Source organism: Chrysoperla carnea, chromosome 3 (genome assembly GCF_905475395.1).
Source record: "Chrysoperla carnea chromosome 3, inChrCarn1.1, whole genome shotgun sequence".
Classification (NCBI taxonomy): Eukaryota; Metazoa; Arthropoda; class Insecta; order Neuroptera; family Chrysopidae; genus Chrysoperla; species Chrysoperla carnea.
In genome coordinates, this window is record NC_058339.1 from 36,303,756 (window position 1) to 36,323,857 (window position 20,102).

Here is a 20,102-nt window from a genome sequence, read left to right on the forward strand (position 1 = left end):
CCATCTTCTCTGATATACTCAATGAATAATTAATATTATACATACATTTAAAAAAATAGAAAACCATACATATATTTTACCTGTGTAAAACAATCTTTACCATTATTTCGAGTGTTATAGAAAGGGGATAAGCGAAAGCAATCTTTACTATTAAACCCAGCGAAGCTGTTGGGTATCACTCTAGTCATTAATACAAATGACTAGTAAATATGAAATTATTTGACTAAATTTGTCGAATGCCTACAATGCATATTTTCTTGTACTTATACAATGGTTTTTTACAGTTGTCAATCATATTCCATAATAATTTTATTGAATTCATTTAAATATATGAACACACATTTGTATACCCTGTATATATGAAATATATACCTAGGTATATTAATTTTAGTGCCAAGTTTGAAACGTTTAGAAATATTGAAGATACTCGAACAGATATATTTGTTCATAAAATCACCTAATTAATCCAATTAGTCCATTTCCGTTTCACCGTCTGTATACCCGAACACGTTTCATACACCGAAAGTGTATACTGTACTCAAGACGAAGAGTGAAGTTAGGGGAAAATTGGGTCTTGGCTCCATAGGACCCATGTTGAAAACCATTAGAAATAATTTTAAATATAAAAAATGTTTCTTATAAAAAAAATTAAACTTTTGTTTAGAACATTTTTTCGTAAACATTATTGTTTATCGCGCATTAGGGAAAAACTTTAGTTTTTCTACAAAACTATAAAAAATAGAAAGTTGAAAATTAGGGGTAACTTCAACCAGTGGATTTGTAAAAGGTAATTCTCAAAAAACTCTTCTCGAAAAAAAAAAACTAGGAAATACTTTTTTGAAAACCAAAACAAATGGGGCTATAATTGTACTGGTTATTTTAACTTTTTCAATTAATTAAAAATAATGCAAGCACTGACATTCAAAATTTTAATCATTATCATTTAATAATAATCATTTAATCTTTCTATAATCAGATTATTTTAACAATTAACTCAGTCAATTGTTGTTTTAACTAGTTATTTTTACGTTTCTAATGTAATTACATAGTTATTATTTAATAATAATCATTTAATCTTTCTATAATCAGATTATTTTAACAATTAACTCAGTCAATTATTGTTTTAACTAGTTATTTTTACGTTTCTAATGTAATTACATAGTTTTATGTAACACATATATAGTGACTTAGTGAGTGACTTGTGATTTATAATGTAAAATATAAAACACTTTACACATTACATTATAATTCTAGTTTATGCAACAAGACATAATAATTGTGTTCCATATATCATTTAATTGATAACAAATTTATATAACCACTCATTTATTATTATATAATACTTGATTGATACCCGCCCGCTTCACTGGGTTTAAAAGTAAAAACCACCGCTCTATAGCCTCCACCCTCTCTTGATATACACAGTGTTTTCAATTTTGTTAAATGTAAAATAGTCATATAATTCATTGAGTATATCAGAATAGTTGGCAATGATTTGTTTGACATTTACTATTTTAAATTTTTACAGAATTCTTTAATTTATGGTTCAAAATTATGATCATAGATCTGGTCCATCTACAATCATTATTTTGAACCATAAATTAAAGATTTTTGTAAAAACTTAAAAAATGGTAAATGTCAAATTTAATTTAATTTTTTAATTTTTGCTTATTTTTTTTAAATATATCTTTATAAAATATAGTTCTTGTGTTATTCTGATATATCAGCATTCTGATATTCTGATATATGATATTGCTATACAGTTTCATTAAAGACCAGTCGCTAGTTTTAGCGTGAAAGCGTAACATACAAACAAATATGCTTACCTTCACATTTATAATATACTAGCTGGGAACTACCCGCTTTGCTGGGCAACATCCCCACTTGCACCCCTCCCTCCACATTTCCTTGCGTTGGATAACAGTTTTGTAATGTACACGTCATGCTCTTTTATTTGATACCCAACTTAGGTATATTTGTAAATATTCGATATTTCCTTCCCACTTTCTCGCTACACCTTTCTACCCTCCGAAGGTTAAAAAAATTTCTAAATGTAATTTAAAACATTCTGACCAAGTTTTGAACTATTAAAAGCCATAATTGAAAAATATGAATTTTTTATTCATGAACACCCCCGCAACCCCCCTTGTGGGTGGAATTTCGTAAAATCCGTTCTTAGCTGACCTCTACTTGGCAAAAGGAATATTCCTGCCAAATTTCAAGTCTCTAGGTCTTATAGTTCCAGAGATATCGTGATGAGTGACTATCTATATCTATAGAAAGTCTCCTATATATTTATAGAAGATAGGGATGTACTACAAATGGAAACCCATATGGAATTTATTTTCAATAAGTATTACAGGTATGTTTTGCTTAAAATTGTTTGATGAGTGTGTAATAGTTTTTAGTGTGTAAAAATGTTTTTAACCTTTTAAAGATTTTATTTTCAAAGTAAGAGTTATCTATCTCTTTAAAAAAATTTTCCTTATTAAAATCAATTTCACAACTACTAAAAAGTTTTGAAAATCAAATACATATTTTATTGGCAAATAAATTCGTTTTTATCACACACTATAACACATAATTAAGAACACACAAACTAAAACTTATTTTTCAAGTTAAACTACATTTTCAACGATAATTAATGATATATAATATATGATGCCATTTCTATCTTAACATAAAACTTTGTTAGTGCCAACATGTTACGAATATAACAAAAACTAAATATTTGAAAATTAACCTTCGTATTTACTTATGAGAACCATTTTCAATTTATATAATTCATTATGCGTTCGTTATATACCTATACATGCATGTACACACATACAAAGTAATGTAGGAACATGTAAACAGAGACGTGCCGCCGTCCAATCTCTTTTTAAAAATGTTTGAAGAATTAAAACTTGCATAGTTACAAATTATCAATCAGCAAAGTTTATTGCATCGAATTATATTATATATTAAGCAGGAAAATAATCCATTTAAGGATGTACGAGCGCCAGGACAATTTTTAATAAAAAGCTTGATTTTTCTTATATATGAAAAATTTTAGGCGGGGTTGTCTGATTATTTCAATAAATAAATGACTTCAAAAGTAGGCATATTTAACATTGGTCTCATCGGAAAACGAGAGATAGATAACATGTTTTCATAGATTTCTCCAAAACTAGTCGGTGGGAGTTTATAAAAAGCTATTTAAATTTAAACCTTAATAATTTACTGAAAAAAGAACCCGTTGTGTCCGACTAATTAAAGATATATGAGCCCGGTATTGGGGACACAAATTTTAAAAATATATATTTACAATTTTGTTGGTGAATTATGTTATAACTTGACAATATATGACGAAAAGTAAGAATACAATTTTTCGATATCTGGAGTAGCTTTCAAAATATCGAAAATAGAAAATTTTGTTTATTTATTTAGCTTTCCATATTTCGAAAATCTTCATGAAGTTATAACAAAATTCATCATCAAAGTTGAAAATAACATACAAATAATTTTAACCACAAGTCTAAAGTTGCCTTGGCGCTACCTTAAAAATGCCAAATTTTTAATTATTTTTCTTTCCATATTATCGAATCTATATCCAACTTTGTCCAACTCCATGTTCAACTTTTCTGTATGTCTTGTATAGTTTAATCCAAGCTTTACAAATTGGAGATTCTATACTGTTTCGAAATTTATAACTTGCACTATTCATTTACCTTCTCGGTATGCACACATGTAGTCACCTTGTCCTGAGATGCTTCACTCTCGAGTACAAACTAAAATAAAAATCTTACAAAAATGAGGCTGTATATATCTATTATCACCTCAGTCCCTGGTTGCCGTAAGACAGTCAGGTTCGAATTACCATAATAAAGTTCCCAATACGTCTCTGTATATAACTAAGATGGTTTAATTAGAAAATTATGTAGTATAAATACTTTTGTATAGTAAATGTATAATATATAAATTTTATCTTGATAAATTATTTAAAACTATTGAAATTTACACTCACATATAAAGTAAAGCAGTTAGTAGCTAGCAGCAATCAGCAAGCAAGCGCACACACAATTAAGAGTTCTTTGAAATAATTTATTTATTGAATGTTAAGATATTTAAATTATAAATGATCTATGAGCATCAATTTCTAAAGTATTTATCATTTAAGAAGATAGATATGATGATACACATGTTATGTGTTTCACAGATTTTCTATCTTACATTTTCAAACGTAATGAATCAATTGAATGAATGTACGGGGTGATTCAATTTCAGTTTTCTAAGTATGCAACTCTATAAATTAGAATACTGTGAATACTTACGCTTAATCGTCCGAGGAAGCGAAAAATTCACATCATTGAGCAAACATGGGAGGAAACTGTAAGCATTATAGGGTATGACTCTATTATTACTCGAAATGTACGGAAGGGATGATTGGACAGACGAACTCGACCTTTAAAAAAGGTCGGGAGTCTTTTATCATTGAATAAACCCGGACAAGGTGACTTTCCTGCCTGTAAAATTGATGGGAGTTTTTCTCTCGAGGTTTCATGAGCTAGGACTCTTTCTTTTTAAAGTGTGCAGGAAACATTCAAAAATATCCGAAAATTGGGAAGTTATTGTTTTTAACCCGATACTGTTTTTAGCGTCGATCGCTTCCAAGCATGTCGAAATCGATATTAAAATAAAATAGATAAAAGACTCCAGACCTTTTTTGAAAGTCGAGTCCGTCTGTCCCATCACCTAAGTCCAATCTGTACACTACGGGGAACAAGTACATACCAAGAAAATCAGAAGGTAAAAATTGCCATATTTATTATAGATCTATTACTGTATTGATAATATATCTACCAGCCGCTGATAGCTTCAGTGGCATGTCTTCAATTTCAAGAAAAACTGAATGTATCACCCTATAATTGTGAAGGAGCTGCATAAATTAATTTTAAGTGCTTTATAAAGTTCATTTACCCCCAACTTTATATACACATTTTCTCAAAAACAAAAATAGAAAAAAAAACTTTGAAACAAACCAGATCATAGATAAATAAATGTATGTTAAAGTTCTGTTACTGTTTAGAGTAGGATTAAACTAAACTTTTATTATATATAAATGGAATATTTTAATTTTTGTAAGTAACTTTAATAATAATAATAACAATAATACAGTCAAAACCAGTTATAACAACATTAACGACCGTATGAATCGGGTATTATCGTTTGTCAAAAATAAATTATGAAATTTGAAAAATGTTAAAATTTAAGTAATTCTTAAATATTCTGATTTTGAGTCATAAAAGCACATTTTTCTTTTATAAAATTAAAATTTAAAATTGTAATTTTTAAACTGTATATCACGTGGCCTAAAACGCGGGCAAGCCCTGATGTGAGATCATATCGGTATGAACCATAGACTATCAATTAATTCAAAGTAGACAGCTGGGTATGATATATCCAAAGATAATCAATATTTATATATTTATTATAATTAGTTGTCTATGAATATATCTGTCAAACTTGTCTGTATTATTTCGTAAAATGATACCGATATTACGTCACCAAATTGGATGCCCGCGTTCTTGACAGTTTAAAAAAGGTTTAAAATTTAATTCAAGTTTTTGGCAAGAAAGCGTGTGTATTTTTCCGAAATAAATTTTTTGTGGCTTTTTATTAGCAAAATCAACATTTTGAAGTACTTTTTCAAAAATAGTAGAATACTCTATTACGGTCGACGACTAGATTTTAATACTAGGTTTTCAATATTACGTTTTTAATATTCTGATTATGAAGTTTTTATGGTATAAATAAATAAACATTAATTTTTTCATAAAAATCTCAAAAGATTCGACACACCAAATATGAAACCTTCAAAATGGACCGTTATCGGACCCATGTTCATTATGAACTTGTAATATTTCGAAATTCCTTAAGCTAGGAACATTCATTCTGTCCACCGAACTTACGGTTAAAATTAAAATTATTGCCATGATGTCGTCTTTGCTTGTATGGTTGTTTATGAGCTAATTTAAACCTCTCGCAATTTCGACGGGTCAAAAATTTCACGTTGGTTTTCGAAGCAGCGATCACAGATGAACCAATTTATAAACTTTTATTCATCACTAACGTTATTCACTACCAATTTCAAATGTTATAAGGTATATACTAAGGGAATACCATTTTACGAGACTATTGTGCAACTAGGCAGGTATCCAATCTCATCGGATGCTAGATTATTTCTAGCTAACTGAATGGGTGTGCGTCTACCCGTGTTTACACTCGTTTACTTTTTATCCGAGATTTTGCACTTTGGCACCAACATTCTTACAATTTTATTTAAATAATACACCAGTAATAATCGTCAAAATAATAGATGTCGTTATAACCTATTTTGACTGTAATATTAATAATCATAAGAATAACGTATAATAGAAACTATTTTTAAGATAAACACTTAAAACCACACAAATGTTAAATGTTAATTGAAATGTTTATCATAAAGTAAATTAGATATTTACTTATTTACATATTATAGTAGAAGTTAATTTAAACTTATATATTTAGTCAGTCATCTTGATATTAAATTTAATTTTGAGTATAAAATAGTTAAGTAGTTCTCCAATATTTTATATAATAAATAACATTCAAAAAGCTCTTCAAAATCTATGTGTTTTTGTATACAGGGGTGGGGCAGAAAAACCAGTAATAGACTTTGCATTCAGAATTTAATGAAACTTGACATAGTTGTCCATTATTATATCATAATTAACCAGCTAAATTTTTAGGGACCTTCAGAGAACTAAAAAAAAGATATTTTAAAGATATTTCAACATTGATCCTCATGGGAAATCGCAGATATAATTTATTTCACAAAACTGGACGTTCAGATTTTCAGTTCTCTGAAGGCCCCTAAAAATTTAACTGGTTAATTATGATATAATAATGGACAACTATGCCAAGTTTCATTAAATTCTGAATGCGAAATCTATTAAAGATAGTACTACCTTAAACTAGATAGAAATCTTTTATGAATAAAAATTTATCTTCGTACCTTACTATACAAACTATTAGACCATATTAGAATAGCTTCTTCGGTGGAGAGTTCTTGTTGTAGGGAATTTTCTGCATTAGCTTTAGAAAAATTATCTTTTTCATTTTTTAGGCACTGAGCACGCAGTCAAAATTTCAGCTTGATATCTTTTTCGTTTCTGAGCTACGTTATCGACGATTGGCGGATAGACAGACAGACAGACGGGCAGACAACCGAGAATGGACTAATTAAGTGATTTTATGAACACCAATAGCAAAATTTTGTTCATACCATCAATATTTTTAAGCGTTACGAACTTAGGACTAAAAGTTCTGCATTATTTTTAGGAAAATTACCTTTTACTGCCAAATGACGATGTACATTTAAAAAAACACTTGTTTATTAGAAATTCTTCGATCAGGAAACCGACGCTGATATCCCCGCAGTGATGCTCCGTTACAATAACCGTAAATAAAGTGAATATCAGTATATTATTGATTTGTAAACGTAGCTATTAAATTCATCTTAAAATTATTACTTTAAAAATAAAAAACATAAACAAACATATATCTGGTCTGAGAGTTTACTCCTCTTGGCTATTATCGTTGGGGACATAATAGTGCACATAGCTGCTCGAGTTTTAGACTAAAGTTTATAAACCACTTTCGACTTAAATTTGTCCAAAGAACGCGATTTTTGAGCTAAATTCATCAAGTCATGGAACACTCTGTATAATCCTTATGAATATAGCATGAAAAAGTCGCAAAAAGGCGCTAAATTCGGTTCTGCACGCATGAAATAGTGCACACAGTATATATAATATGCATAACAATATAGTATATACGTATACAACAATGCATGCATAATAATACATGCATAACAATACTTAAAATTTAATATTCAATTACTCGAAATGTACTTCTATACAATATGGAAATCCCATTTAAAGAATTTATATTGTACTTATATGTTATAGAGGTGTTAACTTTTCATATGTTACCTCGAAAGCATCAAGATGGTAAATCATGCGATTAAATGCAAAATTGCGTCTAATTTAGATTCAATTCATATTTTATACCAGCAGATCCTAAGAAAAGTTTTAAATCGATTTAATCGCGTAGTCCCTTCAGGGCAATGATGGAATTTATCATCTAAATGGTTTCGAGGCATTGTATTTTATCGTGACACTGTTTTTTTATAGATATAACATTTCCTAGCAGTTAAAAATTGTAATTTACTGTCGCTATTTCATTTTTTTTATTTTTTTTTTTATTACTTTATACACAAGGATAAATTTACTTTAATCCTGGTTAATAACACAGATTATAATAATTTTATAGTAGCATAAACAATTTATAATTACCAGTCCGAAAATTTGATAGATATAAATATAGTAAATGAAAATTAAATTCTTAACTGATAACAGTAGATTTTCACCTTCAATTATGTTCCTACTTTCAGATATACAACCGCTTTGCTAAACCCCTTACCCCTTAAAAAACTTGCCAAAATTCGAGAAATTTTATTATTTCCAATTTCGATAAAACTGAGTATTTAAGGTAATTTTGGTCCAAAAAGTACAAAAATCGGGTGCATTTGATGACTGATCAAATAGTTTTTGAGATTTTGAGACGGGCTAAAATCGATCAAAATATTGCGATATCTCAGAAACTCTGCATCCAATCATTAAATTAACCTGATTTTTAGACTTTTTGGATCAAAATTACCCCATCCACCGTGTTTCTTCAAATTCCAAAACAAAAATATTTTTTGCGTTTTTCTCGATTTTTTCAAAGGGCCCCCTTAAAAAAATTGCCAAAAATCGAAAAATTTTTGCTATCTCCAATTTCGATAAAACTTAGTATATAAGGTAATTTTGACCCAAAAAGTACAAAAATCGAATGAATTTGATGACTGGTCGAATAGTTTTTGAGGTACGGACTAAAATCGATCCAAATATTGCGATACTCTGCATCCAATCATATTATCCTCATTTTAAGACTTTTTGAATCAAAATTATCTTTAAAAATTATTCAAATTTCTATCTTCAGTGGTTTTGCATTCAACTTTTCCTGCTGGTTTGAACTTTCAAGTACATAGTTTCAAAATCAGGGCTTCAAACATTTCGTACAACGATTAAAAATTCTTTTCAGATTTTCGATTTATAAAGAAGCAATCATATCATACCGCATAAGCATTCATATATTAAAAAAACCTCGGTAACATTATAACATACGTTGAACTATATTTGTCTATAAAATTATTAACATGCAGTTCCCATATACAAAATCCCCTGTGTGTTCAAAATTTCAGGCTTCTAGACCCAGCGATTTCAGCTGTGCGTTGATCGATCAGACAGCTTCCATTCTATATATACAAGGAAAATGATATCTACTAACCAAAAAAATAAAAATTCTAATTTTAGAAATAAATAAACTTTTCAAACATACCTACGATTAAGTCACAAATGTATCATCCCAAATGAATCATCCAGTACCTCGAAACGTAGATACCTGTATTACCTTTGACACGGAACATACATATTTATTTATACATGTCATTCGAACAACATATTATATATTATATAATTTTAGGGTTGGTTCAAACATAAAATTTTCAATTTAAATCACGTATTTATAATATTTTAATTAAAATACATGTATATAGAGCTCTCTATATAAAGCTCAATGTTTGCTCTATAAAGGATACTCTTTATACATAATAATAATACATAAATAATTCGACCCAAAATTATCTTTATTTTACATATTAATAAAATACGTCATCTGTTTATTAAAATTATTTTGAATAATAATAATAGAAGGTGATGGAATAAATAAATATTTGTATCGGGAATCGATTCAATTGCAGTTCATCCAATTCGTTATCACATTGGCCTGCAATACAAAAGATAAATTGTTGTTGAAAAATTCCGAAATCGATTTAATTTGAATGAGTAGTTTAGTGAGCTATAGACTTTTATGAAACAGTAAAGCTCCATTGACTAGCGTCACGTCTATACCAGGTAGACGGTTGTTCTGTTTAAATTCCTTAATTAAATTGATTATTGCATGATAATAGCAAAAAATTTTTTGTCTATTTAGGAAGTCTCATAATTATTCGAAATAAATAGTAGTAATATTTGCCGTCAGATCTTGTCATTAAATAAAGAAACTAACAATTTTTATCTTAGACATTCTTTCGAAAAAAGATTAGCTTTAGGAGGAAATGCTACTTGCGAAAAATATGACGTTATTGCATTTAATCAAAAGAAAGTACGATGATTGTAGGTCAAGGTCATAATATCCTATATTCCCCTTGACAACTTTTGGCTAAAGCATTTTCCCGAAGTTTGGGTTCTTTCTTTCGATTAAATGCAATATTGACATGTTTTTAAGTCGCATTTCCTTCGAAAGCTGACGATTTTCGACAAAATAGTTTCGCTGAAAAATGTTATTTTTTTTTTTTTTGAGGATCAACTTTCTAATTTAAAGTGTTATTCTATCTCTTACTGTTTAGGATATAAATTGGTTATTAAAAAAATTAGAAGAAATAGATTCATTCTCATGTCAGAACGAACTCACAACAAAACAAACTATTAGCGATTATAGATTCAAATGGTCCAACGCTGTAATAGTGCCCAAAAAATATGTTGACATTGTATTTATTTTGAAAATTCTTTATTTATTCTTCCAAATCAATTTCATCCCCTCCCGATGCAATGCACTTATGCCAACGAATTTTCCAATCTTCGGAACACTGGTTGTAGTCACTTTCCGGGATTGCCTTCAGTTCCGTCTTCGCTGCGGCTTGAATCATCTCCGCGTATCAAATCGGTGTACCCGAAGCGGTCTTTTAAGCTTGCTGAACAACCAGAAGTCACACGGCGCCAGATCAGGTGAATACGGTGGTAGCGGAACGATATCGTGGTGTAAAAACCATGAATTGTCTTTCCACAATTCTGGCCTTTTTAGGTGGATAGCGTTACGTAAATGACGGATAACGTTCCAATAATATTCCTTGTTGACTGTTTGGCCGGGCGGAAGGAATTCATAATGCATAACGCGCGCAATTTAAATTCAAATGTCACCTTATTTTTTGGACACAATATTATACTCTTAAGTATTTCCCTAATTTCGTTGTTGTGTGTTGTTCGCTTTGGTGTGGAGCCTTAGCGTAACGTAAGTAAGTACCGCTGCCGTTGGAATATGTTTTGTAATTTCAATACTTTTTTTTAACTTTATGCAAAGAAAGATAAAGAAAGAAACTAATCATATCAAAAACTATTAGTGAAATCAACTAAATTTTGATGAATTCAATTCATGAATCAGAATTATTCAGTCCGACATTAGAGACATAACATCCACCTCACAACAAACAACAAACTATTGCCAAAAATATTTGTATGAAAATATATTAAGCTTTTGAAATTAATAAATTTTTCCAAGTAAAATGTATGTATTCAACATTTTTGATATCAAACAAAAAAGAGAAACAAATTGAAATGAAATATTACATTTTTCGAAAAATATGTATGTGGGGAATTTAATTTTAGTCAGTCAATTTCTAAAATTACATTTTCACAACGATATAGGAAATGCTATATTTAGATTATTACATTTTGAAAATATTCAAATGAGATATTTTTCAATTTATTAAAATTTTACAAAGTTATTTTTTGACAATGATATGATATCAGCAGTTGATGGTAATTCAACAATTAAGTAATTCTATTTAAGAACCATCACCATACCTTACCGATCAATTAAGAGAGAAATTAATTAATTAAAAATATACTAAATAACTTATCCTGTTGTGAGGATGGCTATATTATTTAGTGTATTTTTAATTAATAATTACTCTCCTATGTGCGTAGTCATGGTAGGGACAATAAAATCGATGCCAGCGCTTCCATTGAAAAGGCCCAGGTTGGCGTTAAATGAGGCTGTTATGACTAATTTCCAATTCTTTGCATGTTAATATTAATATCTGGATGACCGAGCTTTGCTCGGTATTCTTAAAAAGACACAAATTTTATCACTAATAGAAGACCGTTTTAAATGTCTCCACACAAATACCAATTTGAATGTCCCGGTAATGTATTTTATTACATTAACTACGATATACACCAATAGATGTCAGGAAGAGTTATAATTTGCATTGTATTTCATTAACTACGATATACACCAATAGATGTCAGGAAGAGTTATAATTTGCATTGCCGGTTTCAGTTTTTCATGAAAAAACGAATAAAACAACGTTTTTTTAAAATGAAACCTTGTTAGATCGACTTATCGCCCCAAAAAACCCCTACATACTCATTTTCATGAAAATCGTTGGAGCCATTTCCAAGATCGTTAATATATATATATATATATATATATATATATATATATATATATATATATATATATATATATACAAGAATTGCTCGTTTAAATATATAAGATAGAAAATGTCAAATTAAAATTATTGAAAAACACTAATTAATTAAACTTAATTCATTAAAAATTTTGAAAATAAGAAATCAAATTGCACAAATATTATTTTTCAAATGTTAATTATCATAATTATTTATTTAAATTTGTGAGACAATAATATTAAATTTTCAATGTAAGTCATAAATGCAATCCATACAATTAATTATATATGCATCCATACAATTCTATAATTAGTGTATCGTTACCATAGAAACGCCTTCAATATAACTCACACACGGTGCGAATAATATGTTTCGTTAATTATAGCATACCAAAAATTCGGATGATTATCTACTAATTTATTTTTTCACAAAAATGCAAGACTTTCCTCGCAGATTTAGAGAATACGCAGATTTAGAGAAGAACCAATCTCCAATTCAGACAGATGAAGAGGCGATTTCCAGAAATTTCGAAATATTATTAGACTCGATTAACTAATACTATATCTTTATGGAGCTAATTTTGATGAGGTATTTTCTCAAAAACCTCTCAAAAATACGTATCTTGATTTCTTCTCAATACCTTACATAATAGGTTGGCTGATAAGTCCCCGGTCTGACACATAGATGGCGTCGCTAGTATTAAATGCATATTATTTTTATATAGTACCAACCTTCAAATGATTCGTGTCAAAATTTGACGTCTGTAAGTCAATTAGTTTGTGAGATAGAGCGTCTTTTGTGAAGCAACTTTTGTTATTGTGAAAAAAATGGAAAAAAAGGAATTTCGTGTTTTGATAAAATACTGTTTTCTGAAGGGAAAAAATACAGTGGAAGCAAAAACTTGGCTTGATAATGAGTTTCCGGACTCTGTATTTTTTCCCTTCAGAAAACAGTATTTTATCAAAACACGAAATTCCATTTTTTCCATTTTTTTCACAATAACAAAAGTTGCTTCACAAAAGACGCTCTATCTCACAAACTAATTGACTTACAGACGTCAAATTTTGACACGAATCATTTGAAGGTTGGTACTATATAAAAATAATATGCATTTAATACTAGCGACGCCATCTATGTGTCAGACCGGGGACTTATCAGCCAACCTGTTAATAGTAAATATTTTGAAAATTAGAATAAATTACCAAATTTATATTATGAAACATTTTAACCCATTATATTTTGAAATCCATGACCCATAGGTCACTATTTAAAACAATTGTTTTATTTAGGTCATCACTCTTTTATTGAATTCAAAACAATTTATTTGTATAGTTTTACAAAACTACGAGAACAAATACTACGAGAACTAATATCGTTCGTTAATAGAAAAAGTACCACACGCATTGCAACTAACTAATTCTAACATCTATTTTTGTTCAAATAATTTATTTAAACATTTTGTTTTTTTTAAATAAATACTTTTAGTATTAAAAATAAAATTGAAAATAAAAAAATGATTTCAATAAAAATATATTGGTTTATAAAATAAATAAAATTAGTGCATTTAAAACGGTTGCCAATTTCCTGTCAAATTAAAACAATTAATATTCTAAATTTATTAAAACCTAGTTTAAAAAAATTTAGAATTGTAGTTTAATTTTTATAAACTACGAAATTTTTTTATTTAAATTACAAAAAGATAGATTATTGGGGAAAATTATAAGCCAATTAGCTGTAAAAGATTCTCTTTATTAAAATAATCGAGTTCCCGAAATGACAATTTTACTGCCAGGCGGAAAGTTATTTATAGAATTAGTATAATATAATTATTTATCAGTTTTTGTAATTCATACAGATTTAAGTCAGATTAGGTCCAGAGGTCTTTGGAGGTCCAAGAAAGAAGAAACGAATAATACCTAATGTATGCGAGATGGTGGTAACCATGGATCTACATTGTCTACATATCTAAGAAATTAGATTTTTGTGTGGTTTGTAGCGTTCTTTATCCTTAATATTCTTAAAAATTTGATTAATCATATGCTTATGCCTAGGACAAAAACGTCCTTGACCAAGGTAAGTATATATAGCTCAAGAAAAACAAAAATCTATCCTATTGTTGAATTTTTTCATTCTTGATACTTCTAAAATTTTTTTAAATTCCATAATATTCCACGGTCATTTAATTCCTCAATATAAATCAAAATTTTTCCGATTTGTGACTACTCTGATCATATTATAACCATAAATGTACCACCATAAATAGTATTACATTTTGCACGCATGTTCATTCTATAAAATGTCGAATTGCTAGAGGATATAAAAATTTTAGTTTGGAAGGCAATGAATATAAAAAATAAACTATACATTATTTATTATTTTATATTTAATAATTTCAATATACACATCTGTTAAAATAATCACGATTAAAAACATTTTGTCAGATTTGACATATGTAAAGCATATGTAAATTATATATATTTTAATAATATCTAGAGTGATCGATCGATCATACCCTGTCTTCGCTCCAAAAGATTAAAATTTTGAATATTTTATAAGTAATACTAATATGATCCAAGATTATGTAAAAATAAGCAATTTGTTTAATTTTGACATCAAAACTGTTACAATGTTATAAAATAAAAGGGCATTGGTCTTGAGATAATCTAAGCAATTTGTTTAATTTTGACATAAAAACATATTATAAAAGAAAATTAGTCTTGAGATGATTTTAATGATTCCGTATCAAAAAATAAAATTGACAATTTGGTAACTGTGTAAGCTACACATGTTTTCAAAAATCTACCAAGCAAAAAATTTCGGCATAGAAACAGAAAATTGCGCATTCAACCTAGGAACTTTAAACTGAAAGCGTAAACAAATCTTTGCATTGAAGGCTTGAATTCAAAATGACTTTGTTCTTCTCGTTTTCTACAGAGAGGCTGAAATTCTTATTAGCTAAAATAAGAATTCAGCAGATATTGAGAAAAACACCTAACAATAATGGTTTACGAAAGCTCAATACGTAAAAATTTAAGTCTAAGCACCCTTAGTCTTTTCCAATAACATAAAAACTCAAATTTAGTTTTTAAAACGTGACTTTCTGATCTTTAAAAATTGATTATCATATTTAATTTGAAAAGTTTCGAAAATTCATTTAAAATCAATTTGTTAGTTAAATAAATTTATGTAATAAGGTCTCGATATGAAGCAACACTAAATATAGTAAAAATTCGATAAAGCAGAAACAGAGACTGTATATAAATGATTCCATATAATGTACCCAATATTTTTCATAGTTAACAAAAAATGATAAGATAAAATTACTTGCCAATCACATTCATATTAATTTCATCCTAGCCAATCTCTTAGAGATTTCTGCCCCATAAACACAGGATGGAACAAATTATAACAGGCAACATTAAAAAAGCGACAATTTATCAATATACTTATATCCGGGAAATAGCTCTTTTGTAGATGAGTTAAATTGAAGTTTTGAAAGAAAAAGGCTATTTTTGTGAATACTGCCAAAACGCCTTAAAAAAAATTGGGAAATACGACAGTATGAACCTAAGCATTTTTCAAGATTTAAGGGTTATGGCGATAAGTTACGAAAACCGATGGTAGAGATATGAGTGCAAATACAATTACATTACACAATACCACGAGTTATAGACATTGTGACTCAAATTTCCAATTTTTCTAAACAGCCATTTTGGTAATATTCACAATAATATCTTTTTTTAAATTTCAAAATTTGTATCTAGAAAAGAACGCTTTCTCGAAAGTAAAAATAACTTTCCACCAGTTTCTTTTACTACTGAAATTCAAACTAGAATTAGAAAACATAAAAAGTTGAATGCGAAATTCATATTTAATAATCTACGGGTCCCCAAAAATCTTTTATATTTATCAAGAGTAAAAATAATGATAAAAACAGTGTTATATTTTTTTTTTTCTTAAATAACAAATTTCAAATTAAAACAAACATGAAATTATGTCATTGATATAAAATTGCTGCGTACATTCTCTTAATAAAAGTGACATATTTACTGACACATATATAGACTCACACATATATACAAATCAGATTTTAAAATAGGGAAAATATTTTAAAATTTGTATGACTTAACAAAAATTACTTGATCGTTTAAACAATTATGTCCACGGTATTTATCGTTGCAGCTACCAGCTCAATGGGAATAAATTCAATTATTACATGTTATTACTCACTTCTCTGTAAATTCGTATCATTTTATATTTTATGTCCGATACACAAGATGTCCTGCAACAATCTCTAATAACAATGATTATGATAGCGATAGGACCTGAATCATTAACACTTAAGGTAAGACCTAAGCCTTCTATGCCCCCTTTTAGTGCAATTTCTGAAAACTTTAGATTTGCTGTTGGCAGAAATTTCTTCTAGTACTTAATAAAATCTGCTAGGGCCAAAAAAAGCCAAATTATTGTATCAGTTACAACAGTAGGGACAGGATGTATCAAAATTATCTTCAGGAACTTTTCCAACGACAAATGAATTCAAACTTCTGCTTTCATCATCTGGTATATCCCTAATATGCTCCCCCCCCCCTTGAATACAATTTCGAAGGAGCTGAGGATTCCAATCCGCAATAATTTCTTAGAGTGACAAAATCTGTTAGATCAAAAAAATTCAATCAATGACAACAGTACGGTCAGGATGTAAATGTTTCCTTTTTTGAAACATTTACAAATTTCCGAATTTCCGAATGAACTTAAAGATGGATTCCCAATTGCTACCTTAGCCAAACACAGTCTAAGAATATAGCTTCGATTGTATCAACTTAATCCGTCTTTCGTCTAGTGAACAGGATAATTTGGTCGGCATCTCTCTTATTTTTGAAAAGTCATCAGACATTTTAACCTTACGGAAATTCATCTGACATTGAATAACACTGACTGCTTTACTGAATTATCAGGCTATTTAATCACTAGAAAAATTCGTAAATAATCCTCGAGCAAAATATTGACGCCTAAACGTCTCGAAATGCTTATTTATCTTCTTTTTTATTCATATCATCATCTCACGATGTATTCAAATTCTTCGCGTCTATCAAATCCAAGTCAAAACTTCTCTTCTCGTCTAACAAAAATTTCGATACAACTAATCCACGGGACATCACGGGTTTTATAAATGATAAACACATACTGGAATTTTCGTGAGTGGCTTCCAAAAGAAAAGACGAGTCTACAAAACTTTCCTCTACGATATTTTTTGTAAGGGCTGCGTTTTCAAATGAAAATGATGACGCCATATTTGAATTATCGTTTTGAAAAAACACAGCAGGGAGATTGTCGGACACTATGACCACATGATTACATTAATTATTATTAAGCAATTCAGCGAAAGTAAACCATGTACGCATGACAAATTCTCTGCTGCGTTTTTTCAGAACGATAACTCAAATATGACTTCATCATGCTCCTTTGAAAATGCAGCCTTTTCGAAAAAAAAATCGTAGTTTGGTAGACTCATCAAAAGGAAGCCACTCACGAAATTTCAATTATGTATTTATCATTTTAAACAAAAAAAACCGTGTAATCCCACGGTCTATAATTATAAACCAAAAATATAATTGAATAATTGCGTTTAAAGGCTTCCTAATTTTTTTATCAGCGAAATTTAGAATCAAATGTAATTGAGACATTCTGTAAACGACTAGGAGTTCATACACGATTGTGTGTACTTAAATGATTCACACTTTTTCCATTCTTTCAGCTTTTAATTCAATTAGAAAGCTTCATAAGTTAATTAGATTATTTATGATCATACTCAGGAGTTGCGTTTTCATCATAATAAACGTAAATAATTAAATACTTTAAGGTCATGAATATTTATTATAATTGAGAAAAAAATTAATGAAATTTTTATTCAAAATATTTCGTTCTTTTTAAAATTTCTGTACCTAATGTAAAAAAGAATATCTTTTGAATTCCTTAAAATAAAAAAAATAAGCTAATTAAACAATGTATTCCAAGTAACTACCTTAAATAAAATCAGATAGAGGAAATAACAATCAGGTCCATAATACTGATTCAAGCCTCCCTGGTGGACATGGTTGAACATTGAATCAACCTTGGAAACCAAGATTGATATAGTCTTGTATTACAATACAACGAACTATATATAACAGCGTTTAAAACTTGAATTTCAGACATTGACCCAAATCCTAATTTCCAATAGTCAACGGAGCATGAGTGCAAGATAAAAAAAAAAGGTTAATTTCAACCGCAAGATGAGTTTTATAGTTGATATATATGAAAAATTATAAATATGATGTAGTTTCTAATAGTTTAGTTTACTAATCAATTTTTAGATTTATTCAAATTAGGGGAAGAGAAGTTAAGAATGGTTTCCACCTTACTCAATCCTTTTATCTTGCTCTCTTTTTCTCCGCGTAGAATATAAAGGAAATTATCACAAACAAGATTTGAACCAGAAGCCTTCCAATTTACAGCAACCTTAGTTGGAGTTTCCTTACTCACATCGAAATTCTCTATAATAATCACAGCATCAAAAAATTATGAATTAACAGGAAACTTGTCTCAGAAGCATGACTTGGTCAGGACTTTATTTATTAGCCTTGGGCAAGAGTTGTTAGACCAAATCTTCACAAAACAAGGATGCCTAACGTCATTTATATCGAAAAGCTTCTCATTTCTCATTCGGGACACACGATAAATTAGAACAGTGGCAAAAAGACTTCTAACATTTCTTAATTTATAATCATCATGGAAAGTTTGGTCTCTCGTTACAACCGATACATAACGAAACTTAATAATATTGATCAAAGTTCTAGAATTTTGATTATTTTCTCGCATTGCTTCAAAGTTTAGTAACATGGCATTCATTTTGAAATCATATTCCATTATTTTAATATCAAAACAGGATTTGCAACTAGCATGGGCCAAAATGATAAAATTTCATTTTTTTAAATAATATAAATTTTGACAAACATATATAATTTATTCATTTTAAATGCGGAAATAATCGAATGATTTATTAATTAAACAATAATTAATTTAAGACCGGAAATAATATACAAATACTTAATATTTAATTTAATCATCACATATTCAAGATAAAGACTCAGTAAAAAATATTTTTTTATGGTAATAATATTTATTAATTTAAATCGTATAATATAAAATTTATATTTTGAATTTTATATAAATCTATACTTAATTATATCAACACATGAGAAATCAATAAAATTAAAAAAATTAATTTTGAATTTTAATATCTTTGAGATGTTTATATGTCTGTTGCTTAATTATTTCTTTTGTCGTTGCTTTTTATAATAGATGAAGTTTGTTAGTAACAAAAAGTAACAAAAAAGCGATCCAATTGCTTGCTACTCAAATATCATAAAGAAATTTGTTAATTTAAAATTCTACAGATGATTTTAAATCAAACCCTTTATCTCATCTTGGGAATTTCTTCATGAGTAATTCTATCAATAAAAATAGAATGTGGTTTTTACCTTATAAATAAATATAATCATACGATATCAAGAACTTGTTGATATTGGCATTCATTAAAAAAATTTATTATTTATTGCAAAATACAATTTTATCTCGAACTTAATCAAAATGATCTTTCGGTAATCCAACATTATCATTAAAATGAATCGCGTACTCCGAAATTTATTTATAAAAATGAGATCAGCAATGATCAAGTCATAT